The sequence below is a fragment of the Tamandua tetradactyla genome, chromosome 2 (assembly GCF_023851605.1).
Source record: "Tamandua tetradactyla isolate mTamTet1 chromosome 2, mTamTet1.pri, whole genome shotgun sequence".
Classification (NCBI taxonomy): Eukaryota; Metazoa; Chordata; class Mammalia; order Pilosa; family Myrmecophagidae; genus Tamandua; species Tamandua tetradactyla.
Window position 1 is genome coordinate 63,537,047 of NC_135328.1, and position 19,707 is coordinate 63,556,753.

At 40.9% G+C, this 19,707-nt stretch overlaps 1 protein-coding gene across 1 annotated transcript in view; it reads right to left on the minus strand.

Annotated features, from left to right (window-relative positions):
• ACO1 (aconitase 1) overlaps positions 1-13,860 on the minus strand; it is a 59,951-nt gene extending 46,091 nt beyond the window's left edge. Inside the window, exon 1 of the mRNA XM_077147978.1 lies at positions 13,751-13,860. The gene's annotated coding sequence lies outside the window, so the exon portion shown is untranslated. The remainder of the gene's footprint in view (positions 1-13,750) is intronic.
• Between the last annotated feature and the right edge of the window lie 5,847 nt (positions 13,861-19,707).

Below are 19,707 nucleotides of genomic sequence, written 5' to 3' on the forward strand. Positions count from 1 at the left end.
TTGACTTAGCTGCTTCCATTGTCAGTGCTGAACCTTAGGTTGCCTTATGCTTTAGTTTGCTAATGCTACTGGAATGCAATTATACCAGAAATGGAACAGCTTTTACAAGTTTACAGTTGTAAGGCCTTAAAAATGTCCAAACTAAGGCATCCAGAGAAAGATACCCTGACAACAAAGAAAGGCTGATGTCTGTTACATGGGAAGGCATATGGCTGGCATCTGCTGGTCCTTTGCTCCTGGGTTTCATTGCTTGCAGCATTCTGGTTCCCTTGCCTCGTCTTTGAGCTTCTGTCAGTCTCTAAGCACTTCCAAATGTCTGCATCTGAGCTTTCCCCAAATGTTTCCTCCATTAAAGGACTCCAGTAAACTAATTAAGACCCACCGCGAATAGGTGGAGTCTAATCTCCATCTAATCAAAAGGTCACACCTACAATTAGGTATGTCACATCTCCATGGAAACAACCTAATCAAAAGGTTATGCCCTAAACAACAAGTCTGCCCCCACAAGAATAGATTAGGATGAAGAGGACATGGCTTTTCTGGGGTACAGAATAGTTTCAAACCAGCACACCATCTGATACACAGAGGTGTAGAGACTAACAGGATCTACAACCAACCACAGGATTTCCACACACAATAGCAATGAACAGAACAGGACAGTAACTCTATGAAGCAGAGCTCCTCTCAGCAATGTGTTGGGAAGGATAGAGGCTTTGGTTGTTGTTTGTCTATTTTTGTTTTTTTTGGGGGGGGAGGGTGCATACATTTCAGTTTCCAGGGGTGCCTGTATTTGAAAGAGCTTTCAGGTGATTAGTTAAGAATCTCTGGTTTAGGGTCTAAAGTACAGACAATACATTTCCCACTCACTTGTTTATGATATCTACAGACATATGGAGAGAATATTTAAACTTATGCAAACAACAGAAAGAAGTTTCTTCTCTATTTTCATGTGACTTGTCCACCTCCCTTCTCTTTTCACACCTTCCTAAATACACCCATCCTGAGTTTTCACGGCTTTCATCTTCAAAGACAAAGATCACTGCATTTCTAGGGTCTATTTGAGTTCACTAAAAAGATAAGTCATGCTTAGTTATTTTTCTGCTTTAAGAGAAATTAATTGGTCCCACTACCAAACGGACTGTCAAGTATTTAAACATCATGCTGCTTATAAACAACTTTCTGTAAAAAATGAGATTCCACGGATGTCTATGCGAAGCATAAACAACCACTGAGGTCAGAACCATTCAGGCCAGCAAAATCACCAAGGCTTGTCAACTTAGTTCCTTCACAAAGAAGAAAGTTAGAAATTTCAGTTTTGTCCTGTATTTGGTGTGGATATATCTAGGAAAGTAGACTAACTAAATATTTCTGAATTTTACCAGAGACCGAGGTCACCTGCTGTTTGTTCATCTTAGCTGTTCATAAAAGAGATTTAAAAAAAAAAAAGACAGAAAGAAGCAAACAAACTCTTAAATGTGATCTTAAGACTAAAATAACTTTGATAAAGAAGCCATAAGAGCAACTGTCCACTTTGGGAGAGAATGAAAAACAAAATAGAATGGTAAAGAAGGAGAGTCTTGAAGGAACAATAATCAAACGGACACCACATTTTCCTTGAGCACTAATTATATGGGAGGCACACCATAAGTTAGGAAGATGAGTAAGACTCTGCTTTCCATATCAGAAGTCTTTGCCTTCACAGAGCAACTTGCAAAATTCTCTTGTAGCTAAAATTTTATCAACCTATTTTCACTAGTTCTTCCATTCACCCGAAGACAAATGACAAGATGTTCCACACATACTGATAAATTTTTAAAAAGCTGTAACAGTTATTTTTAAATGATTCCATTCCCTTCTGAGTAAGCCTATAAAGTTTCCATACTTCAGTTTTCTAATTTGTAAAATAAGACTAGTCCCTGGACTTTCCTGACTCTCTCCCATTTAAGAGTAAATTAAAAATTTTAATTAAAAAATTTAAATTTAAGTGTAAGTCTCATTTAAGTGAAAAATGCTTTCATTCATTCATTAGGCCCACAAATATTTATATGAAGTGTCTAATATGTATCAGGAACTGTTCTGGCTCTGTGGATACACCAGTGACCAAACTGACAACATCCCTGTTCTCATAGTTCTTTCATTTTATTGGAGACAGACTACAAACAAATTTATGTTAAATTTATGAAAAGGGAGAGGAAAGGCAACTGTATTTTCTCAGAGTGTGACAGAGCAGCCCTTATTGAGAACTGCATTTTAGTCCCCGAACTCCTTTCCTTTTATAGTTTCATGATAGTGAAATATTTTCTAACTAAAACTTTAGGAATTACAAAGAAAAGGATGTCACAACATAAGGCTGGGTGTCTGGCTACTCCGGGTCTCAAAGGGTAGCATCTAGCGCTGTGATTTACTTGGGTTCTAAGGTTCTATCCCCACTTGGTTTGCCAACCTGATCTCACGAGGACCTCAGAAGTACTTGGACTCATGCTAGTTAAGATCCCAGAAGCTCGATGTATAAATCCATATATTCACTGATTTTTCCATGAGAAGTGCAATTGCTGGAGGACATGATGTTCCTATTTTCTAACCAGTACATTTTTTCCCCAGAGCAGTATCAGTGTAGTTAGGAGCAGGAAATCTGAATCTAGGCTACAGGAGTGTTGAGGGGAGCTAGAACTCAAACTCAAGACTAACAGACTCTAAAGCCCAAATCTTAAGCAATTATGCCATGGTCCCCTCTCAGTGACCCACACAGTACAACAGCTTCTATATGCTACTGCCATTTCATTGGGTCAAAGACGTAACAAGTAGAAGAATAGCATTAAGCCATGACAAATCTGGTATCTAAACTCTCTGGAGTGTCTGAGAGTTGACTGACATAGATTCATTCATCCATTTATGGACCCCTATTCTCCTCTAGTTACTCCCAGACTGAGAATGGAGAACAGTCAGGAGGTAAGCAGTGTGTACTACAGCATGATGAATGGAGGGTGATAAAGAAGCATCTAGGCAGGATGCCTAACCCAGTGTGGGAGAGGGTCAGGGAAGTCCAGGAACAGGCAACCCCATGGATGAACCTTCAGGAATTATGCAGAGGGAGGAAGACAGAGACAACAGCACAGTGATTTGGATACATCCTGAAGACAAGGAGGTCCCTTTAAAGGCTTCCAGGCTGGGATCAGGACCAGATTTAATTTTCAGAGATCGCTCTAGCAGTGTGTGGAAAACTGAAAGAAGGGGAAAGATGCTAGACCAGGTTCAGAGAGGCAGCTTGTAGTGCTCCTACAGAAATCAAGTAAGAAAAAGAAGGCAGTGGCAATGAGAAGGTACAGGAGGGAAAAGATCGCAGGGTAAGTTAAGAAAGTAGAATGAACTAGGATAGGTGAGGAAGAAAGAGGAGTATAGGATTGCTCCCAAGTTTCTCATTAGGGCAACCAGGTAGAGCCACTGACCAAGATTGGAACTGGGATGAGACATGTTGAATTTGGTATGAAGATGTCCAGTGGGCAATTGCTTATATGGGTCTGGAGCTCAAGAGGAGGGTCTGGACTGGGACAGAAGTTCAAAAGAATAGCACCAACATGCTGGCATTTTGCCATGCATACTACAGCAGGGGATCAGGTGCCTCACTCACCTTGTCTAACACAATCCTTCGACAACTCTGTGACAAAGGCATCACCATTCCATTGTACAGGTGAGAAGAAAGAATATCAGAGGATCTCAGGCTAGTAAGCGGCCAAGCTGGGAGTCAAACCCAGGGTTCCTCATTCTAGAGCCGGCTCTCTTTTGTACCCTGCTGCTCCCTAACAGGCTGCAAAACTGGCATCATTTTTTAGTCACTCCATATATGAAGATCCAGATTAACTAAATGAACTTAAAAAAAATTAAATCTCATTTTAAAACAGTCTTTAAACTCTAAGGTTCATATGTGAGGATCAAGAAGTCAACCCCAATTTCCCTAAAATATCTTTGATTCTGGCAAAATTTGGATGATAGTAACTTTCAAAGGATAGGTTGATGTGAATAACGTAGGCATCATCAACGCTTAAACTGCGCCTGATTCCCTATCTAAGCAATAAGGTGTGCATGGAATATAACACCCATTAAACCAACCCTGAGGCTGGTCTTGACCCCACAATTCCTGCTGGGTGTACCATGAGTACAGCTGCCCTGGTATAGTTCTAGCAAACAACAGACTGTTGGCAATGGCTTATCCACCTTTCCTTTTCTCAGTCAAAAATTCAAACATGGTGATCATGTAGGAGGACACTTTCTTAGGCTGATACAGATTCTTCATGAAATATGCCACAATTTAAACTTGTTTTGTAATTTTACAATAACATTCATATAAAGAAAAGATAAGGTTAATCAATAATTAAGTTTTCCATACATATCTGTTTGAGCAACAGTCCAGGCAAGTCACACTATCCAAATATAGTCTTGCCCAGAGTTCTCCTTAGGTTAAGAAAATAACAGAGAACACACCAGCACTAATGCACAGCCTTGCTAATCCATCAGAAGGTGGATTAACTTTTGCCAAGAGTAAAACAGAATATGAGGAATCTGAGAAACAACTGGTTCAGAGTGTGATATCATTTAACAATGCTATGGCATTAAGGAGCCAAAGATGTGTTCTGTCTCCCAAACACATTACTGTTTAAAAAAATGTTTTGTGTCTTTGCATGTGCTTCACTTTTAATCCCAAATCCCTTTTGTTTCCAATCCTATGCTTATGTGATGGTTTGAAAAGATTTATGTACCCTAGAAAAGCCATGTTTTAATCTTAACCAATCTTGTAGGAGCAAGTTTCTTCTAATCCCTATTCAGCATTATAGGTTGGAAATGTGATTAGGTTATCTCCATGGAGATGACTCACTTGTGGGTATTAAACTTGATTAGATGGGAGACGTGGCTCCATTATTCAATGTGGGTCTTGATTAGTTTACTGGAATCCTACAAAAGAAGAAGTATTTTGGAGAAAGCTTCAAAATGCCACAGAATCACAAAGCCGAGAGTCCACCAGCCACGACTTTTGGAGATGAAGGAAAACGTCTCCCAGGGAGTTGGAGAGGAAGCTTGTAGATGATGCTGTGTTTGCCATGTGCCTTTACAGATAGGAGAGAAATCTTGACCTTGTTCGCCATGTGCCTTTCCACTTGAGAGAGAAATCCTTCATAAACCTTCTTGAATCAAGGCATCTTCCCTGGATGCCTTAGATTGGATGTTTCCATAGACTTGTTTTAATTGGGACATTTTCTCAGCCTTAGAACTGTGAACTAGCAACTTATTAAATTCCCCTTTTTAAAAGCCATTCTGTTTCTGATATATTGCATTTGGCAGCTAGCAAACTAATACAGTTTATGATCAGACTCTGCCACTTATTGCCATATACAAGATTCACTTTACCTGCCTACATTTCGGTTTATTTCTTTGCAGATTTAAGGTATAATACCTGTACTGCCCTGCTCTGTCCAGCTCACAAGGGCTGCTGTTAAAATTAAATGAGGTAATACAAAAAGTACAGTGGACACTGGAAATTCTATATCTACAAGTTACCATTACGCATGAAAGAAACTGATATCAACTTACTTCATGGTACATAGTGGGCTCCAAATGTAGCTCATTTCTTATTGAAGATTTAAGTCTACATTTAAAAATCCAATAAATATTTAAAAATAGATACAGAATCGCCCTTATCCAATAAAAGTAATCTAGCAGAGTGGAGTCTTATTTTCTCAGGTTTTTCTCCTACGGAAATAAAAAAAAAGTATTCTAAAATCAGAGAAAACCTAAGGGTTCTAGACATATATGTGAAAAAATGGAATAAAAGACACTTCAGACTCAATGAAGATGGCTGAGTGAGAAGCTTCAGGGTTCTGTCCCCCCCATAGAACAACCAGCAAAAATAGGGAGAAACATCTTTTCAAAGCTCCACAAAACAGGACTATACTATCAGGGTAAGCACCATATCAAGAAAAAGGCTACTTAAAAATGGTAGGCTCTTGTGGTACCCTGGTTGCCCCTTTCCCGACCCCTCACCAGCTCGGCACTGAGCCAGCCTATGTTCTAAGTGTGGGTCCTCGGTCCTGATTCCTGAGGGGGCAGAGTAACCCTCATGCACATACTGGAAGCATGTATGTCTGACTCAATCTTGCCAGAAGACTCACAGTCCTAGAATCTACCCCTGTGTGTAGAAGGTAGCTGAGAGAGCTCTTCTACAGAGCGCTATGGGAGAGCAGTCCAGGGGATGCCTGAGCCAGGGGACTGCTGGCTATGGGACACACAGCGCAGTGCCTGGGACCATGAGAAAACAGTTTCCTAGGAAACGGGGGCATTTGTCTCTGTATAAACAGAAATTCCTACTGCCACATGTGCATGCTCCAGAAATGAGATGTGTTCAGAAGGGACCACAGAAACCTAACACTTTCGTCTGCAGCTATTTGCTAAACTCACTATACGTATAAGCTCTAAAGGTGCTTAGATGTGTTCAGAGATGTGTTCAGAAGGGACCACAGAAACCTAACACTTTTGTCTGCAGCTATTTGCTAAACTCACTATACGTATAAGCTCTAAAGGACAGCACTTCTACAGGTCAGTTTGCAAAGACTGGGAAAGGTCTTTTCTTTTTCTTTTTTTTGTTCTTAGTTCCTGGCATTCAAGGAAAGCTGTGTCATAACACTAGTTCTACACAAGCTTAAGGAACAGCCACATCAGAGTCTAAATCCCAGCGATAACACATTAAAATAACAAAATGTCCAGATTTCAACAAAACATTGCAACACATACAAAGAAAAAGGAAGTGATGGCCCAGGTAAAGGTGAAAATGAAAACATGAGAAACCATCAAATGAGAAGGAGCAGACCTGGGGAATACCAGATAAAGACTTTTAAAAAAATGGTCCTAAATATGCTCAAAAAGCGAAAGTATGGACAAAGAATTAAAGGAAATTAGGAAAATGACAGAAGAACACAATGAGAATTATCAATATAGAGATGGAAATTATGAAAAGGAACCAAACAGAGCTAAAGACCACAGTAACAGAAATTAAAAATTCTCTAGAGGGGTTCAGCAGTCGATTGGAGCAGACAGAAGACTCACAGCTTGAGGACTAGACAAGTGAAATCATCCAGTCTGGAGCACGGAAAGAGAAAGCAATGAAGAAAAGTGAATAGAGCATGGTGGGAGTTCTAGAGGGAAAAGAAAGAAAGGAACAGAGAATATTTAAGGAAATAATGGCTAAAAAATCCAAAATTTAATGAAAGACATGAATATACACATCCAAAATGCTTGGCAAACTCCAAACACGAAAAATCCAAATAGACATATACCATGTGTGTGTTGATTGTCAAAGAAAAAGAATTCTGAAAGTCCCAAGAGAGAAGCAACATGTCACATACAAGAGAGCTTCAGTAAAATTAAATGCCAATTTCTCATTGAAAACCATGAGGCAAGAAGGTATTGGGAAGACATATTCAGAGTACTGAAAGAAAAAACTTGGCAACAAATTCCATATCTGACAAAACTGTCTTTTAAAACCGAGGGAGGGTTTAAGCCATTCCAAGATAAATGGAAGCTGAGGGAGTTCATGACCACTAAACCAGCCCTACAATAAATGCTGGAGAGAGTAGGTTGAAAGGAAAGGACACTAGACAATTGACTGAAGACCACATGAAGAAACAGAGATCTACTGAAAAAATAATGACATGGGTAAATATAAATGCCATGACTACTGTATTTTGATTTGTAACTTTACTTTTTACAGTATCTAAAAGGCAAATGCATAAAATACAATGATAAATCAATGGTTTTAGAATCATAATGTAAAATATGTAATTTGTGACTACATGCTATTCAAGGTTACATTAGTATCAAAACAAATGAGATTGTTATAGATTGAGGATGTTAAATTTAAGCCCCATGGTAACTACCAAGAAAATAACAGAGGGTATACAAACACATAGAAAGTATAGCACAGGTTATCAGGGTTGGGAGCAGGGGCAATGGGGAATTAATGCAAAATGATTGTAGGCTTTGTCTGAGGTTACCCCAAATAAACTTGATCAATTCAAATTAATTTAGCATATACTTCCGGAGCATCTTCTTTGCATTTAGCATTGCTAAGCACCAAGGCGACAAGCAGGTAAAGAAATTTCTTCTTGTTTATAGGAAAATATAATCTTAAAAGAAGACTTGAGCACAAAGGGAACTATAACATGATGAGGGTCATAACAAGGTGAAAAGGAAGAGACATCTACAACTGGAGGAATCAAGAAAGGTTTTACAGAGGAGATGAACTGGAAAAAGGAAAGAAGAAAGACCTACTTAGACATGGAGGCAGAAGGAAGAGCAAATGCAAAAGTAGAGAAGTGGGAAACACAGGAAAGCATTCAAGGACCATTCAGTAATTCCATAAGGCTGACATCATGGTAGGACAGTTTAAAGATTTTGAGCACTCAGTACATGCCCATCAGTAAAAAGACACAATGAGAAAGGTTTTTTTTGTTTTTTTTTTTTCCTAAATTTATGGAGTTGAAAATGAAGATACCAACTCCTGGCAGAGAGGAAAAAAGGTGAAGTGAGGAAAGGTACAGATGAAACAAGGTTTGGCCAAATGTTCGTAACTGTTGAAGCAGGAGGTGTGGATGTCTGGAATCTTCTGTTAAAAACAGCAGAAAAAGAAAAAAACAAAACAAAACAAAAAACTAAACTTCCAAAAAAGAAATGAAGGCTGGTCAATCTGAAGGGATGGCCAGCTAATGACTTCTCAGTGATGGTGTAAGTTCCATGAAGAACTTTCTAAGCTCTGGGTGAACCAGAGGGAGAGGGCGAGGTGCAAGATTGGAGCAGACTCCAAAAGGGAAGGAGACACAGCACAGTGTATCTAAGAATCTGGTGATGTGCCCATTTTCAAATCCCCCATTCTTTACCCTCCTTGCTTGTTTCTCAAGTGCAAGAGTACAGGGGTCTAATACCAGGCTGGTTGGCAGTTAAGTCAGCCTAAGAAAGGGGAAGGCAACTGTGTCCTCAACGCACTATGTGTAAAAATAACTAAAGGGGTTATTTTGGGTCGTATCAAATTTAATACTTGTTCATCCTAGGAAATATTGATAAGCAAAGGGAAGTAAATTTAAAAATCAACTGTGAAGGGCAAATATTGTATGATCTCACTGATATGAAATAATTAGAACAGGCAGACTCCTAGAGTCAGAATTTAGAATATGGGTTACCAGGGGTTGGGAAGTTAAGGCTTAGAATGTACAGGGTTCCTATATGGAATGATGGAAATGTTCTGGTAATGGGTGATAGCACAACATTGTCAATGTAATTAAGGGCACTGAAATATCTATCTGAATGTGATTAACAGGGGAAATGTTGGGTTTTAATATGATAATAAAATAAAAATTGTTTAAATATCCATGGAACTGCACTACACAGTGAACCCTAAATTAAACCATGGATTACAGTTAATAGCACAATTATAAAAATGTGCTTTCATCATACCACACTGATGAAAGGTGTTAAAAACTGGGTAGTATATGGGAATCCTGTATTTTATACCTAGTTGTTCTGTAAACCAGGACTTCTCTCTTTGAAAAAAAAAAAACAACTGTGTCCCACCACCAAGAGAAAAATCACTCATTTGGGGATTACCTTTGTCCATGAATGTGCACACTCATATATATATATATATATATATATATATATATATATATATATATATATATAAAACACATTTTTCACCTCATAAAAATAGGATCAAAGGGAAATAAGCTTGCGGAATGTTTTTTTAATTTAAAAACAATTCTTCACCACATCATTATGAAACAGTGTTTTCAACACCAGGTTAAGGACTGCACATTAGTTCATTAAGGAGCACTCTGATCTAACACTAGTAATCTTCCACAGGACTGTGGTCAGACGTTAATACTGCTTAACAAAATGTTTTTACTTGAGAGGGGTCTCTCTCAATATTACTTTGAGTTACTATATATTAAGATCATATATAGTAGTTCAATACTGTGATGTGAAGATTAAAAGTTATTTTATTGGGAAAAAGGGGGCAGGCAGGAACATTCTTTCCAAAGAAACAACCCAATCTTCCTTTTAAATGTGTAGATTGTTGGTTTTTAATTTTTTGTTTTTAAGTTGTAAAAGCAATACATGAATGGTGCACGATAGGCAGACATATAATATTATAAAAAGTAACACGTAAAATTTCTCTTTCTTCCTTCCAGCCCATTCCACTGCCCAGAGGTGGCTACTGTTAAAAATTTGGTATGTCTGCCTTCCAAATATTTATAAGGCTATTCTAACAGAAAGGCAATACTATACTATATATATATACATTATTATACATATATATGTATAGCTATACTAATATACTAATAACATATATATCATTACTATAATATATATTATATATTATTATGCTATACTAATATACATATATACACACACACATAATAACAAGGCTTTTCCTCCCTCTTTTGACATTTCCTTTGTCCCTGCCCCTGGAATCAGGATAGCTATTAGAGACATTATTAGTTTTTGTATAAAGAAGAACTAAATTTTACACACTGGGTTAGATTTGAAATTCACCCCTCCCTGCATAATATCTGAGATCAGGAATAAAGATTCCCACTACATTTTACGGCCATGTCCTCAAAACTTGAACATACCCGGCCTTTCTCTAAACAAACCACTGTGGATGATCCTTTTACAATAATTTCCAAATCCTCTGCAGGTGCTACTTTAAATTATATCTTTCTTGGAGTATCAAGTCCTGGTATTTATGCACAAAGTTCTGAAGAATTTCCTTTTCCATAAGACAAACTCCTTAAAGCACTGGCCCCAATTCTGATATTCCAGGATAGGAAACTATAGCACCTGTTTTATAAATTAAGTTTTATTGGAACACAGACACACACATTCATTTACATATTGACTATGGCTGCTTCACATTACAACAGCAGAGCTGAGTAGTTCCAATAAAGACTGAATGGCTGGAGAAGCCCAACATATTTACTAGCCCTTAAGAGAAACAGTTTGCTGACCCATGCTCTAGCATATTTTCTCCCTATCAAAAGCTTTGGAGCAGCATTGCCCAGTGTTTTCATCCAGCCTGAAGAATCCCTCTTCTATTAAAACAGAAAGTACCCTGGATTTGACAGTAGCAGGTGTGCACTGGTAAATGTTTAAAAGACAATTTGGTGGGGGGCGAGGGGGCGGCAGGTGGTTTGTGTAGCACTTGCCCTATTCCATGATGTAAATGGACGCAAATAACTTATTTCAAGCTACCAACATGATGTCACTGAACTCGGAGGAGGGAAACGTGCACAAAGGTCAGTACAAAGCAGCTCCAGCAAACCACTGGCTTCTTGGGACACCTACAATCAAAGGCCCAACCCCCTCACTTGTAAAGACAAGGACGCTGAGGCTCAAAGAGAGAAAGTATCTTGCCTAAGGCTGGCCCCAAGGACTAGAAGCAGGCCTGGGCTCATTTGTATGGAATCCAGCTGCCTCTCAGCAGTTACTTCCTCTGTAACAGGAGTAGGGGAAAGAAGAAAAAGGAACTTTTTGCCACGCACATGGTAAGTGCCGAATAAAGGTTGTATTTAATCATTATTGTCACGTTAGAACCCCAGCTTCTTCAGCACATGGTTTTGAATCACACTTCTGGTAGGATTCAACACACAGGACCACATCGGCTGTCTCAATTAACCAACAGTTTCCTAAGACTGAAAAAGCTCTAGAAAGACAGGGACTGCTCACAACTTTTCCCAGTGTCCAGCACAGAACTGGGAACATAATAAGTAATGGTTAATAAATATCGACTGAAGGGATGAATGAATGAGATCCTACCATCAAGCGGAGTCTTACAGGAAGAACAAGCAGGCCCTAGAAAACAGAGCTGCTCAGAGGTCAGATCCCATTCCCTTCTCATCTGTGGACTGGGCAACAGCAAACAAGTTTATTTGTGTTTGTAACATTTCTAAAGCATCAGCTGCGCGCCAAGCTGACTCATAAGTGTGAGAGACTCTGGATGGAGGAAAAGAGAGGTCAGATCATTTTTTTCTTTGATTTATAGATTTAATTTGTCTTAAACTTGTGCTAATTGAGCGTGAAGCCAAGAAAACAATCTGTTGGAAAATCCCACTACCACACTCCAGGATGCTGGAAATCTCTTCCTGACAGGGGCTGACGAAGGGCCATTTATAGTGAGACACCTCTGAAAGCAGAAAGAATACCAAGATTTGGGGAAACGAATCCCAACAAACTCAAGGCTAGCAACCCCACAGCTGTGAACAGAAAAATGATGAAAAGGAAGGCGAAAGGGCTCCCCCACAAACTCCTACACACTTGGCAGCATCTTCCCATGGGCATTTCTCTGAGCCCACAGGTGCTGTGTGCTACATCATTGCTGTAATCCAGCTGCACAGACAAGTCAGTTCTGCAGACAAGGAAACCAGCAAGGTCAGGTCTGAACCATGCCACGTTTTCAGGAGGCAAACACGACTCTCCACTATCACTTTCATGTAGAGACCCAGTACGTGGACCCCAAAGTGAGGTCAACACTGAGGTTAATACTGTTCATGGACTGGAGTGGTGGTGGTGTCCCCATTCAGAGGAAGGCTCGCCAAAAAGAAACCGGGCCAGCGAATTTAAGCCTCTGAAGCATATCCTACACCAATAGTTCTCAAAGTGAGGTTCAGGGCACTTCTGCCTTTTTCACTCCCAGGTTTTCAAATGTACTTAATGGAGTTTCCCTGAGGCTACACGACACCTGGTATTAGGACAGACTGGGCGCAGAAACAAAACTGAGAATACTGCCCTCTTCCATTAAGTCTGACATTTAAGGGATTTACAAAAAATGTAAAATAATGCCACTCCTCTCAGCAACATTTTGTTCTGGGAAATATACATCTTTTTCATGAAATAATGCTGACCATTATTTTCAGACGAATTATTAACCTATTAAATGATTAAACATTAAAAACGCATCGGTTTTATTTTTAGCATGGTAAAATTATGTCAGCTCCTCAGGGCCTCACTAATTTCTAAGAATTTAATGAGTAATGAGTTCCCAAAAGTTTGAAAGCTGCTGTCCCTAGGGGTTGTTCCCCGTGAGCAGGCTTATGTTTGACGGCGGTGGGGAGAGAGGTGGACAGATAACACCATTCTGATGTCCTGGATGAACTGGGAAAGGCTGGCGAAACTAGAGAGAGGGGCTCAGGGCAGCCCACGCTCCTTCCTGGAGCTCTGAATCTATCAGGCTTCAGAGCTTCCACCGAGGGGTCCCTTCTCCCTTGGTGCGGATTTCCCGATCTGCCCGCACGACCTCAATGAGGATTTTCCGATACGACCCGCCTGGCCTTGGTGACGTCTCCCTGGGCGGCCCGCACACCCTTCGGGTGAGGAGTCTCGGGGGAGGCCCGCACAGCCTTAGGGTAAAGACTCCCCGAGCGGCCCGGTCTGCCTCGGCCAAGACCGGCGAGAAGGGCCATTTCCAGTCTCTGCTGGGGCAGAGCGGTCAATCGCTCTCCAGCAATACGTTCCGGCTTCCCCTCGCCCCACGCCCCATATCCCGAATTCGCGCCCCCCAGCCCCCAAGCCGGGCCACCCGCTCTGCGCGCCTCAGCCGGGCTCCGGGAAAGTGCCTCGGACGCGGAGGAAAAGGGTCTCATCGACTCCCCAGCGGGAGAGGAGGGAGGCGGCTCCTGCCCGGGGCCGTCTGTAAGGCCGAGTCGGTACTCACCGTGGACTGCACGACAGGGGTCCCGCGACACGCGAACCGCCACCACGGTGCTGGGCGCGCTCCCGGGCGCTGCGCGGGTACAGCCGCCGCCTCCGCGCTCCTCCTCCGGCCTCCTCGGTGACCGCCGACCGCTGGGCGGAGTAGGGGCGGGGCGGAGCGCGCAGCCCGGACCCGGCCAGTCCGGGCGCCCGCCCCTCCGACCGCAGCCCTGCTTGGTCCCGGCGGGGCGACCCCCACCCCGATCCCGGCTGGAAGGGCGGACTGCCAATGGTGGAGCGGCCGGAAGAGGAGGGACACCGCCTGGGGCCCGGGCTAACCTCTACGGGCCTAGGGCCTGGGGCCCGGGTGCCTTTCGCTGGGTTTGAGGAATAGGTTTTGATTGCCCAGGCCGCGCTAGGAAATGAGCCGAAGGGGTGGAGAAGAAATGCGGATTTTTTGTTTGCCTTTTCTTTCTTTTTTTAAGTATTTGATTTGGCCACAACGTCAGAGGCTTCATTTTCCGACCTTCCGAGTATGTGCAGTCACCTCGGCTCCCCCCGGCCCCCCTCCCCCGCACTGCCTGCAGCTGCGCCCCTAGCCTCATCGCCTACCCCCACGCCACTCTTTAATTCTTTTGGCTGGGTAGGAAGTCGACGTTTCCTTGGCTTGTCATGCAAAGTTTCTATGTGTTAAAAAAGAAGAGTTTTAGCGTGTAACAACACTTTAGAATGCATTTTGTTCACCAGTCTGAAGTCAAAGAAATAACTGAGAAAGGGCACTGAGTGCCCCTCACAGGACCCGCCTTGATAGTCAAGTACGTTGAAGTTATGGCCTAAGCCCTCTTAGGCAAATGTTGAGATCCTTGAATCCAAAAAAGCTATTAGGTCTTTATAGATCAAGGGTAGTAAGGTTTTCTTGCCCAAATTATTTGGTGAGTTGTGGTTTTATTATCTTGTGTATGTGGATAAACAGCTTATAGTGTGAATAATTAATAGCTTATCCTAATAATGATTGCTCCCATCTTCTGCACTGTAATTCAACTCTTTCTACAGCTTTGGGAAGTGAGGAATAATTCCCCATAATGCAGGTGTGAAATGTTCTGCAGAAGGTTCAGTCCTCAGGCCTGTCTGACTTGCAAACCTACATTTTCCCCATGCTACCCTTTAGTACAGCCATCTCCTAGTTATATTTAATTTTGAAATATAAATAGTTATATTAAATTTTGAAAAGGAGGAGTTACTGTATTTCCATTGTGGGAGAAGAACTTTCTTCCCACCCAATTCCTAATTCCCTTCCATTCATAACCAGTTAATAAACTTTCTTTGAGTGTACACTATATGCCAGGCGTTCACCACAAACCCTGAAAAAGAATAGTAATAGAGTACCTGTGGAAGTTAGGGAGAGTATGGGAAGGGCAGGAATAGATGGAAGGATGGGTCTAGGGAGAGAACACATCCAATTAAATTCCAATTCTTAGTGAGACAGTCCTTCAGAAAGCAAAATTTCTCAATGACAACCTTGATACTTTGCATAATAATATGATAATTGATAAGCCTTTTGATAGAAAAGATTTAAATCAGAACTATAAAGGGAATTGAGATTTACTAGGAAACACTGGCCAAAAACATAAAGGAAATAATTCCTTCACTACACTCCATTGCTCTTGGAAATGTCACCATCACCTCCTGACTGCATATCCAGTGGCCTCTCTTAGGTTCTTGTCCTTGTTGACAAGATGCTGCTCTGTGGTATTTGACACTGGTGACTGGTCTTCTCCTGAAATGTTAACCTCTGCTTTAATGATCCTGTCTCTTCTTTGATCCCTGTCTCTCAGACTCTCTTTCCCCTATCTTTACGTCGATGAGTTTTCCTTTATTTTTTACTCTATGCAAACCCACTGCCACCTCTAACAGAACCCTGCTATGTCCCCATCATTGGGCTCGGCCTTCTGATCTGCACACTTTACAGCCGTTTATGGGGCGTCACCCCTGGACCTGTCGTTCATCATCTAAAGTGGGAATTCAATATCTTTAACAATCTCTTTCCCCTCCCATCCATCCAGTTTCTTCCTTATCCGGATTTCCACATCTGGAATTTGGCTCTCATTGTGTGTTACGAAAGTTAAATATTTTAGGAGTTTAGGACCTATTCCTTTACTCACACAGGGACCTCTTAATAAATAGTTCTGTCATGATACTAACAGTTCTGCCAGTGACCTAGAGGAGTGTTTACACTTTATAGACCTTCTGAGAGGAAGCCACCCAGGTGTGGCAAGGGCTCAGGCACCACAGCTCTGCGCCTGGGGCTAGAGACAGAAGGGACTTCAGTTGAGGTAACAGTAGTACTTTAGCAGTCTCAACTGCCAGAAGCTTCTGCTACTATAGGAACAACCATGAGTCAGAAGACATTTTAAGCTCTGAGGAATACCTAACTCCAGCTGACTTCAGTTACTTGTATCAACTGGACTTTCTTAATTTATTGAGAATCCATCTTTCAGTGGATCTGAGCTTTATGGGAAAGACATGAAAGGTTCTAAAAACTATACCCAACTAACTTTGCATGTACTTCACACACACTTAATGGAAAAGAAGTACTGTAAGAGAAAGTCTTGCATAGTGGTTCTCAAGCCTCAGGGTGTGTATGAAAATAAACACCCCCATGCTGCACTCCAGAGGGGCTGAGTTTGTTGTAGCTGGTCAGATCACACTTTGAGAAACACTAGTGGTGGTTACCAAACTGGGTATTTCTCAGAATTGTCAGAGCACTTATTAAAAATAGTGCCCAGGATGGAATCTGTGCTCAGATTCTGAGGAATCTAAATTTTTACTTCAGGTGACTCTGCTTTAGCATGTCTGCAGATTGGCTCCAAGGAGCTTCTGCACTCCCCGAGGGCAGTGTGTTCATCACCCCAACCCCAAACCCAGTGCGTGGTAGGTGCTCAGTACAAGTCTGTGGGCTCTGAGTTACTGACCGTCACTTTCTTTCCTCTACATACCCTTTCTTTTCCTGTATGGCCTGTTTGCTCTTCAGGGTGTTTAACATGGGCTGGTGGGGAGACACCTAGAACAAAGCATAAGATGATCTTTCCTGAAATTCATTTTTGAGGGAACTCTAGAATGCCCAGCTTCATCGCTGAATATATGTTTTCTTTCTTCCTTATTTTGAGGAAGGCCCTCAGCATTTGAAATAAATGTTTCCTGTTCCTCTAAAAAAATAAAAGACTATATTCATAATAAGGAAAGATAGTTCTTAGCATCCACTTGACTGCCTGCCACCTCCCACTCCCACCCCTGCCCTGGCATCTACGTAATTTTTGTGTTCTCTTTCCTACTGCCTAAGTGCTAGAATCCCAACCTGCCATCTCAGGGAGTCAGGACTCTCTGGGCAGTTGTTTACAGCTAAGTGCCATTTCCCTCAATATCACTAATAATAAAAGACAAATGTCATTAAATGCCCCATTTAATGATTACAACAACCCTTTGAGGTTAGTAACATTACTGTTGCCATTGTGCGGATGTGGACACAGAGATTCAGAACAATTACAGAACTTGCTTCAGTAAGTTCATACATGGTGACACTGGGTTTGCACCAAGGCTGGTCTAACTCTAGAGCTTGTGCTGTTAACCTCTATGCAACCAAATGTAATTTTAAAGTGAGACCATCAAGCACTCTGTTATAAATTATTTGTTCTTTGCAGAAAAGAAGAGTGTTTTGATTTGCTAATACTGCTGGAATGCAATGTACCAGAAATGAGTTGGCTTTTATAAAGGGAATTTATTAGATTACAAGTTTACAGTTCTAAGGCTATAAAAATTGTCCAAACTCAAAAGGCCTCCAGTGAAAAATACCTTGACTCAAGAAAGGTCAATTGGTCCCAAACACCTCTGTCAGCTGGGAAGTCACATGGCTGGTGTCTGTTGGTCCTTTGGCTTGTGTTTAAAACAGCTTCCTTGGGGGCGTTTTCTTTCTGCATCTCCACAGGTTTCTCTCTGTGGGCTCTGAAGCTTTTTCCAAAATGGTTCCCTCTGAAAGGATTCTAGTAAGTGACCCACCTATAATGGGTGGAAACATACTTAATCACAAAGTTCCACCTACTATTGGGTGTGTCACATCTCCATGGAGGCAATTTAATCAAAAAGATCCCATCCAACAATATTGAGTCAGAATTAAAGAACAAGGCTTTTCTGGGGTACACAACCAGTTTTGAACTGGCAGAAAGAAGGATTTAAATGGTCTAAAAGGGAACTTTGGGCTATCACAATTTTGCTAGTCAGGGTTCGCTAGAGAAACAGAACCAACAGGAAATATCTGTAAATATGAGATTTATAATGGTATCTCATGCAACCATGGGAATAGAAGAATCCAAAATCTGCAGGGCAGGCTGTGAAGCTGGCGGCTCCAATGAAGGCTCTGGATGAGCTTCACAGGAAAGGCTTGCTGGCTGAAGAAGCAGTGAAAGAGTCGTCTTCCTTAAAAGCCCTTAGCTGATTGGATTATCTTGTTGTGGGAGACGTGCCTTAGTTGATTGTAGATGTAATCAGCCACAGATGCAATCAACTGACTGATGATTTAATACACCAGCCTTCTGGTTTATCAACCAGCTATGAAATATCCTTTCAGCAATGGTCAGGCCCGTGCTTTCCTGACCAGACAACTGGGCATTGTCAATTGGTCAAGTTGACCCCAGAACCTAACCATCACAACCATATAGTCTAGAATTCTTCATTCATTTCTTTTCAGAGTTTATTTTTCAAGATTGTAATTCAGAGATCCCTACTCTATCCCTGTAATTTAGAGGCACCCAGTTGACATATTGGAAATCAGGGGCAACTGGAGTGTGATTTTCAGAATTGACACAAAATACCTATTGTGCCCAGTACCATATTGCACAGATGCTAATTTTCTGGGGACTTTTTTTTAATGTATTAGCTTTTTTTCCAGGCGAAGAGGGAAATATTCTGCAAGATTGGTTCATTAAAGGTTGCTGCTGCCGATTTAATTTTTTTTCAAGAAAATGATTTTGTAATGTTGGCAAATGAGAGTAAAAAAGAGCTAATTTGTCATTAATTGGCTCATTTCCATTTCTAGTTCATGAAGAGGCTGCTCTCACATATCAATTTAAGTACATTTTAGAGCTACTTAAACTGTCTGTGATGGTTTTTGGGAGGAAACCACCACCACCACAACAAAAATAGGTACAGTTTGTCTAATACAAATTCACCCTTGAAAGTACCATGAAGTTTCAGTTAACATGGTGGTCAGCTACTGCCCTCTGTTGATAGAATGTGAATATGCCACAAACACATTTACTTTGAAAACATTGATTCATAAAGAAGACAAGTGATATGAACCTTTATGCACTGAATTGTATAGCATCCAAATACATCTTACTTCATCAAATTTAAGATTGATTATAAGGCACACGATTATTTCATGTACCATTAAGAAAGAAGAAATGCTGTCATAAATTGTAAAAAGCATATTGATGGAAGAAAGGTCATGATTTGGAAAAATTATATGTATTATAAACAGTGAAATGTGGTGTGAAGTAAAGTTGTAATTAACAGAAAAATTGATAACAACACACTGATTAGTAAATTTCCGCACATTGCTATCAGGATCTGATATAACAAATAGATAAAAACATTAAAATAAACAGAGAAAAATTTAAAACATAATATCTATTGCATAGAATATATGCATTTTTGAAATTTTGGACCTTGAAAACAGAATGCACATTCCTTCCAGAATCTTTGGGAATTAACAAAAATCTGGCTTCAAAACCACATCTCTTTTGAAATTAGGTATTCTATTAAGTAAATACGGATTTGAAGAGGATATCAAATACAAAATAACATTACTTGAAAAACAAATGAGACCTTTATATATTAAAGCTTGCCTGAGAATTTCCAAAGATGCAGTGTAGTAACTTTTTTTACCTCTTGGACTATGAAGTAGATGAGGCTTTCTTTTTACCA